Source organism: Corella eumyota, chromosome 6 (genome assembly GCF_963082875.1).
Source record: "Corella eumyota chromosome 6, kaCorEumy4.1, whole genome shotgun sequence".
Lineage (NCBI taxonomy): Eukaryota > Metazoa > Chordata > Ascidiacea > Phlebobranchia > Corellidae > Corella > Corella eumyota.
Window position 1 is genome coordinate 9,644,147 of NC_137495.1, and position 9,609 is coordinate 9,653,755.

At 27.5% G+C, this 9,609-nt stretch overlaps 1 non-coding gene across 1 annotated transcript; it reads left to right on the plus strand.

The window, feature by feature from the left end:
* The first annotated feature begins 9,122 nt into the window (after positions 1 to 9,122).
* Positions 9,123 to 9,194, plus strand: Trnat-cgu (transfer RNA threonine (anticodon CGU)). The gene has a single exon. It is a non-coding gene; the product is annotated as a tRNA-Thr (tRNA).
* Positions 9,195 to 9,609: the final 415 nt, after the last annotated feature.

The window sequence follows — 9,609 nt, forward strand, 5'->3', positions numbered from 1 at the left end:
AATAAATCAAAATTATTCCCTGAACAATTAACCACCAAGGAAATGGATTGCCAAGACTTTTCACAGGCATTCCTGTCTCTATAACTTTTTAACCTTTGGTTTTATAAGTTTTCATGTTTTTGAACCTCAAGTAACAAATTTTCATCATTATAATAACTTGTAATTTTTCAAATAAACAGTAGTAATGTTTGTACATGCAAGCAGTTTAAATACCATGATTTTTTTTGTTTTATTGTTTTAATCAAGTTAAAAACCAACAGGACAGCTGACTAAAATTTGTCCTCTTGCCAAAACCCAAATAGTTGCAGGACAAGACAATTTTTTTTAAGGGACAGGACATTTTTTTTTAAACGACAGGACATTTTTTTTAAGGGACAGGACATTTTTTTTTAGAGGACAAGACAATTTTTTTAAGGGACAGGACATTTTTGTCAAAGGACAGGACATTTTTTTTCAAGGGCAGGACATTTTTTTAGAGGACAGGACAATTTTTTTAAGGGACAGGACATTTTTTGTAAGAGACAGGACATTTTTTTCACCGGACAGGACAATTTTTTCAAACGACAGGACATTTTTTTAAGGGACAGGACATTTTTTTTAAACGATAGGACATTTTTATTCAAAGGACAGGACATATTTTGTAAGGGACAGGACATTTTTTTTAAGAGACAGAACATTTTTTTTTAAAAACAGGACATTTTTTTAGAGGACAAGACAATTTTTTTAAGAGACAAGACATTTTTGTCAAAGGACAGGACATTTTTTTTAGAAGACAGGACAATTTTTTTAAAAGACAGGACATTTTTTTTTCAAGGACATGACATTTTTTTTAGAGGACAGGACAATTTTTTTAAGGGACAGGACATTTTTTTTCAAGGGCAGGACATTTTTTTAGAGGACAGGACAATTTTTTCAAACGACAGGACATTTTTTTAAGGGACAGGACATTTTTTTTCAAAGGACAGGACATATTTTGTAAGGGACAGGACATTTTTTTAAGAGACAGGACATTTTTTTCACAGGCCAGGACAATTTTTTTGATGAATGAAACATATTTTGATTACTGTTACCCTTAAGTCAAACACGTAATCATAATAAAAAGACTATTTTAAATCTGTAACTTTTATTTACAATTTATTCCGTAAATTTTATTCATAATTTAAAAAAAATTGTTTTATACACAATTTCAAAATTATTTAAGTCTTCATTTTCTTTTGTTTTTTTTCATTATTCTAACAAATTGTTGTCTGCAGAAACAAAAACATTTCTTTTTTTTATTGTTGCACTAAATATTAGAAAAAAAAGGGTAATTTACATGCTGAGTTTTGGTAAGACAACTAACTAGTAATAGCGTTAAAATTACAAAATCAAATCAGTAAAAATTCACTGAGGATTGTAACAATAACACATTGCATTCAAATTTACCTGTCCAATTTAATAACATATTTCCTATTTGTACTCTTAAATTCGAAGTATTAAACAAAATCCAATTTTTTTCATCTTTATGGTTGACATAATGATATGCAACCTAAAAATAAAGCAGTTTGTTATACAACAAAGCAAACGTCTCATAATTTATTTAACACACCATTAAAATTAAGGAACCACAACTGTGACCATCTTTCTGTATGGGATGGTCTTTAATAATGGTAGTCCACTTTTTACTGGTTTCCTGACCGGGACCATATTTGTTCTCTGCCGAAAGAATCATAAAAAAATATGGTATTATTGGAAAAGGAGACAATCTGTTAAACACAACTAGTGTAAACTTTAAGCATAGCAACTGCAAACAAAATAATTTTACCCACATTGTATATTCTACGCAACACTTTCAGAAAGCATCCAATGTGCATTCGTACATAAGGGCATTATTGTTGTAAACCCATCTTTAAATAATTTAGTTACCTGTATTTAATCAAGAAAGTATAGTATGTTAATCAGAGGGGGTCAATTTTACTTAATTATTTTTATGTATTTTTTGTACTCGCATGACAATTCCGTTTAGCAGTTATAAAATTACCCTTAACAAACCATTCTGAAGCATACAGGGCTGACAAACACATCAATGTTGATTTTTCTGCCTAAAAATATATAGAATTATTAAGAAATTAGTCATTTACAGCAAGCTAGGAAATGCGCTATGCCAACTTGTTTTTTTCGATTTTGTGCTTTAACCACTTTTTTAAGTATGATTTAACACAATCAAAAAGCCACTAGCAGTTGTTACATTTTTTTAGCTGTAAACTAAGTGGTGATTTAAAAACTAAAAAATAAACAAGATTTGCAACCATTTTATCAGTATTAGAGTATTAATTACTGACCTTTGCCACAAGTATTTCAATAAATGCATCAATTACCTACATAAAAACATTGATATATAACAGGGGTTGTGATAATTCATTGTGTTTTAAATTCCCTTAAATGTACAATTGGCAGCAAAAGAAAATAGATGAGCATAACATTTTATGTTACAAGGTTTTAATGTTGTTACTCAAATGACAATTTAAACATTGTACATACTTTATCACTTAACCATGTTACACCCTTAAGTTCTAGTAACGAGCAAGTTCTTAATGAATGTGTCTTAAAAGCAACTTCAATTTTATTTCTTGTTCCAGCAGTTTGCCAAAGCTGTTCAATATCTAAAACAAGAGAAAACATTTCACCACATCTATTTTCCCCATGGTGGGCAACCTAATAAAATAATAATTTATTTTTAGTATAAAACTCAACTTAGTTTTCAAAAAATGTGTGGTTTAACTAATTTAGTATAAGTAAAAATCCCATTTGTTATTTAACAAATTGTGTATATATGTACTATTTGTTAACCTGGGAGGCTACATCAGATATATATAATTGTGGCTGATGTTTCAAAGACAAAATTCCATCAATATGATCACGAGCACTCTCTTGTCTAAGCAAAGTCTTCATATAATAACAAACATTATGTGGACAGCGGAAATGTAAAATTCCACCTATTTTAAAATGTAACAATGTGTAAATTGCTTTATTGATTACTAAAAAGATTTTTTAAAACATTAGTGACAAGTGCTAACCCGCGCATCTTTTTAAAGTTTTGTAGGTTTTATTTAAAAATATTAAATAAAACCAACTCATTTAATCGATTGATTAGATCATCTTTACTTCCTTTCGTATTAACACCTATTTTTTGACAAATATCCTGAAGGGATTCAGATGAGTTATCCTGAAGGGATTCAGATGAGAATTTAGATGGGTTTATAAAACAATTAAAGGAAATTTTTTGTTTAAATTATTTAGAAAATTAAATAAACTTTAACCTTGGGTAGGTTGTATAGTGAAAATCATGCTTACCATAAAATCCCCTTCCAATAATATCTTTTAAATATCTATTCCAAGTTTGTTCACAATCAATTTCTCCATTACATTTATCAATATCTAACTTAAAGCATTCAACTTCAATAACACAAAAAAATATGGTTTTTAATTAACTAATTCCTATTAATAAACAAATTATTATAAACAACTGGTGATAGCATTTTCAGCAAAGTAAAATAATCTATAAAATAATAAGTCGTGTTTCAAAATTATGAAAATCGAACATTAATTAAGGAAATCCAACTTTTTAGCTTGTTAAAATCAATTATATATACATATATTGAACATCATAATTTTTGGTAATCACCTGGTCTTATAAATGTATTGGCCCAATTTCCATCGCCAATCAGTGTCTGAGGATTATTTCCGCATTTAATACAAGAAAAACTGTAGGTAAAATCTTGCAACGCCGCAAAGTGCAATGTTGCATTTCGGATGTGATCATGTGGAATAGAAACCCCATCATCAAATAAGTTACGTAAGTTGCTTTGAATAGGAATATGAATCTGCACAAGAAATTTAGATTAACTACCAATAAATACAAAAGCAGTTGTCCTCTAAATATTGATTTGGCGATGCTAGTCACAGATGGTACTAGTAGTTGAGGAGGAGATGTAATTAACTTTAGTTCAATAGGAATATTTATTGGAATTCTCTTTTTGTTTTGAAAATAATTCATCATCCTGTGATGGTATCGCGACATTTGTGCTAAATAAAAGCAATATTTGTTTTAGATTTTTAAAAATGAAAATTTTGGTTGTAAGAGATGGTACCCAATACTTTATATAAAATCTTATTAAGATTATAATCTGGTTTTTGCTTTTGTTACCTTTCTTTAAATATCTAAACTTAGCCCTAGGTAGGTGACTATAATTCTTAAAATAACTAAAGTAAAAATTATTTTTTATTTAAAATTACAAAACGTTTTTAGTAAACAAAATAAATAGTCTTATGATTAAATAAAACCTTGACACTTCACTTCCTGATGTTAGTATGCTGCTTGGGTTAAATTGAAACATATACCACTTGGCAATATTTTCATGTATGCATATTTTTTTCTAATTTGAATTTGGACACAAGCAAGACCAGAATCCAGTTTCAGTATCTAATGTTACTCTTACTCTCTGAAGTTTAGCAAAATACTGTCTGTGTTTTGTCAAAACAGAAACATATTTTAGTCTACTGCAATAGCCTAATAATTCAAAATCTCCTGAGATCACTAATGGTTTAGAAATGTTGCTGGCGAATTCTATATATTCCAAACAAGATTGTTCAGTTTTGTTTGTTATTAAATTAATTAATTTCATTTTTTTTAAATATGCAGGATCCATTTGATGCTCATTTGGTATATATGCATACTTTACTGCCTCTATGTGTAGGCATTCCAACCCAGGGATGCGATTTTCTATTGGCTTTACTACTAACTCACACTCTTCATTAGTACAATAGTACTCCTGACCTCGATTTTTTTGTACATGTATTGGTGCTAATGGTCCTGAAGTCGTAGAAGCTACAAAAAACACACCATTTAGTTGATCAACACATATTGATGGATATTCCACTTGTGGGATATTATGACTCGATTCTCCATGCCGCCTTAATGACACCAAATGATCAAATGTTTGCATGCATAGCTTTTTTCAGATAATGTGGAGACTTCTACATCTAAAAAAAAAAAAAAATAGGCCTTATTTCTATTTTTTATTAACACATAAATGAATTTTTTGTAGTCACAGTACAATATAATAAGCACAAAAAAAGGAGATTCATTCAAATTAAAAACAAACCTTGACTAAAGGTACCCCCAATCTTGATTAATTTTTTTTTTGTCTACATATAAAAAATTAAATACAAACAGTTTAAATGTCGCATTAAATCGAAATGCAATTTAACTGACTTTAATAATAAGGTCTGTGCATAAACAAACAAAATATCACTTATATATATTTAAAAAATTTTTACAATTACTTTTTGTACTAACATGCATTTTCATTAACTTTTTTCTTGGAATGAAGAGTAAAATGTGTTTGAAAAGCAGTTTTTCTCCCAGTAATTGACTTACATTCTGGGCAGTGATAATGATTTCGTTTTGATAACAATTAATTAGTGTGCTTTTAATCGTTAAAGTAATAAAAGCAATAAAGTTTAATTGTCGACAATGTAACGCAACAGAAAATCAATTCACAACTTTAAGTGAGACATAATTTTACAGTTACTTTTGTTAGCCATTTTAATGTTATGCAATAAATTTAATACAACATTTGTTTGCCATACTGTTAAAACCTCTTCATTACATAACAAAAAAATAATTTAAGGTAGCCTTGCTTCATTTATCTTGCATCATTTGCAAACTCTAAAAACAAATAAAAACATGTAGGCAAATTCACTAAAATAAATAACTACGAAACTAGTAGATTTACCAAATATGTAACTATAAATGCAGTATTAAGAATTACCCTCAAAAAATCATGAACATTTTAATTATGTATATGTATATGTTACATAAATATATATATGTTTAAAAAATTGAACATAATATTTGACTTGAGTATACATTTTCCATTTACATATATAAATATAATATAGGATTGAATATAAGTATTTACAATTACATTCATTTGAGCATTAAGCAAAGCTTAAAATTGCCTATTAAAACTACAGTCTACGGTAAGGTTGTTGGTAAGACACAAATTTCTATATAAGCTAGGATCCTACTATTTGTTGCACAGGGCCGCACAAAAAATTACTATTTACCACATAGGACACGATGAGAGTTTATTCGAGAACACTGTCATTCGATATAAAAAAAAAAAAACACTACACTTTTTATTACCCCAGCCCTAACCATCTTCTGGGAAAGCCTACATTAGGGTCCAACTAAAAACAGCCCGGGAGCGACCGGGAAGTAGAGGGATATGTTACGTACAACGAATGCTTAAACATCATTATTTGAATATTTTCTTGGCGACCGGGGGCCAAGGTTATGTTATACATACAACTAATGCTCAAAACATTATTTGAATATTTTCTTAGCACCCGGAAGGTAGAGGGTGTGTTTTACGTACAACTTATGCTTAAAACATCATCATTTAAATATTTTCTTGGCGACCAGGAAGTAGAGGCAGAGGGTATGTTTTAAATACAAGAAAATATTTAAATGAGGATGTTTTGGTTTTTCCACATCTTAATTTACGTTAATTAAACTACCACAAAGTAATAATGTTGTACATAAAACAATTAAATTTGTAAACAGATAATAAATCAAATATTTTATGATAAAATATGTCAGACTGTCAGAGAGCACAGATAACTAACAAAAGTTATCCTACTTACAGACTTATTTTTTTTAGAAAGATAGTCCAAAATCAATATCAGTTTTTAAATCAGTTAAAGTTTCATCCGAACTGGAGGTAGTATTCCTTTTTTTTCCATTTACAAAAACTGAAAATAAGTTTTCAAGAACCGCAAATATATTTTCTTGACCTTTCACCTATGCAAAGCCTCAACTTTACTAGCCTTATGCGAAGGAACTCCGGTTAGCGACTAACCTTCTCTTTCGGGTTAAAATAAATATTTGTTTAATTAATGTCAAACTTGAAAAGATATAACTTGTTTATTTAAGCTGGGCACTATATTATAAATCTTAATCTGTTAATATAAGATAAAAAAATGAGGTAAAACTGTGACTGTACTTATCTTCCAATTTATAAATCTTGTTCAAATTGTTTTGGCTTAAGTTTTAGTTGGGCTTTGCTCTTCTATAAGCAGTAAGGTGCGGCAGTTTTTCTTCTAAGTTATTTAATGCTCAATATAATTAACAACATCAAAACTTATAAAATACACAATTTAAAATTTTTTTTGAAAGATGATAACTTTTGTTCTTTAAAACTAAAAGTTCTAAATTTTTAGTATGTTGGTTATTATCCTAAAGAATCGCAAACCTCCTATTGACGACACTTAAATGTCACTAATTACTAAATAATAGGTGTTTGTTTATTAAAATTTAAAGGTTGTTGTTAATTTTTTTAATCTTGGTTAATTGTATATCATGATATTAGTAACTCAAAAATAAATTAAAATTTTAATTTTTGTCACTAATTACTAATTAATAGATGTTTGTTTATTAAAATTAAAAGTTTGTTATTTATTTTTTAAACTTTGGCCATTTGTATATCATGATATTGGTATCTTAAAAATGAATTAAAATTATAATTTTTATCACTAATTACTAATTAATAGGTGTTTATTTATTAAAATTTAAAGATTTTTTATTTATTTTCTAAATATTGGCCATTTGTATATCATAATATTAGTATCTCAAAAATGAATTAACATTTAAATTTTTATCACTAATTACTAATTAATATATGTTTATTTATTAAAATTTAAAAATTGTTATCACTTTTTTAAATCTTTGTCTATTGTAAATCATGATATTAGTAACTTAAAATAGATAAAAAATTTAATTTTTGCTTGTTTATTATATTTAAATTATTGTATATTTATTTAAAGTTCGACATTAAGTATTCAAAATTTAATATAATGTATTTTATAACATAAGTAGTTAAAAAATATATTTGAAAAATAATTTTTGTTTATTTATCATATGTAAATGCTTGTTTATTTATTAGAAATCAAAAATCAATTTTAGGAATTTAAAATTTAGCATAATGTGTATCCTGGTATTAATTAACAACTTAAAACTGGGTTAAAATATTAATTTTTGTATGTATATTAAAAATCAAAGATATGTAATATTCTTAGTGAATGTTTATGCATATATTTTTTTATTTAAAAAAAGTTTATGCTAAACATAATCAAATAATTTTGAACCATATTTTATTTATCAAATAAATCTAGTTATTATTATTATTAATCTCTTTCAATTCGTTCATGAATGGGCCCAAACCTTCAACCTTTCGGTTAAGTGCAAAACGCGCCAATCTATTGCGACACAAATACGACTATTTTGCGACACTTCAATTAAATTTGCAAAGCAAAATTATAATAATAATAAAAATGAGAAAAAACTAGTTTCGTCCTTGGGCGGGCTCGAACCTCCAACTTTTCGGTTGAAGAGCTAAACGCGCCAATGCTTGCGACACAGAAACGACTGATTTGCGACATTTCTATCAAACTTGCAAAGCCAAATTGTAAAAAAGGGACGATTATATATTTGATCCTGGCTGGACTCGAACCGCAATCTTTTAAATTCAAAAGAAAATAATAATGATAAACATTTAGCTAATAATTAAATACATAAAATTTGATTTAATAATTTAGTTGATAATCTTAATTAATGTTTATGATTATCTTTATTTATTAATAGAGATTAATTTTAAAAATGATCAAATGATTTTAAATCGTATTTTATTTATCAAATAAATCTAGTTGTAATATTATTGCTTGTTGTGATGAGGAATTTAAAATAACTTTGACACAATTAGTGCGTTCTTTAAAAAACAACAATAATTGTATGGGATATTCTTTTTTTCAATATAAATATATTAAAACAGTTTACAAACGTTAACATGTGCATCACCAGCTTCTTTTAAACATTTTTAAAGACGAAAATAATTTTATAAATTCAAAATCAGATGATTGATTTTTTTCAAAACTACCTTATATTTTTCAAAACTACCTTATATTGCCCACCACTTGCCTGAACATTACCAGAGAGTATTGCATAATTAGTAATAACAAATTTTAACTTGTTTAAAAAGAACTTTTGAATCGAATCAGTGTTTTAATTTTTTAGTTACCAAGGCGTTATAGCTTAGTGGTAAAGCGTCTGTCTCGTAAACAGGAGATCCTGGGTTCAATCCCCAGTAACGCCTATTATTATTTTACTATAATGAAGTTGGTGGTTAATTTTAAAAATAATTTATTCTGATTACTTTAAAATAATACGTTAAATTTTAAATACCACGAAGATTTGTAAACCTATCATGGCGTTTATGTTAAATTAGGCTTTTGTTTATCTTCCGGCTGTAATCAACAGCTTATGCAAATTCTAACTCGCGAATGTAAAAAAAGTCGACTAAATTTTAATAGTTTTTTGTACTTTTTTCTTAATATTCTGTGCAATGTTTTTGCACAAGTAGCAAATTCAATAATTTTAATTGTTCTTAATGATTGGTTGTGAACAAGAATATAAGATTTCGACTATTTAAAAAAAAATTAACACTAAATTTACTTTGAACTCGAAATCCATGTTTGTTTGGTGGCGTCCGTTTAGTAAAACTAAATTGC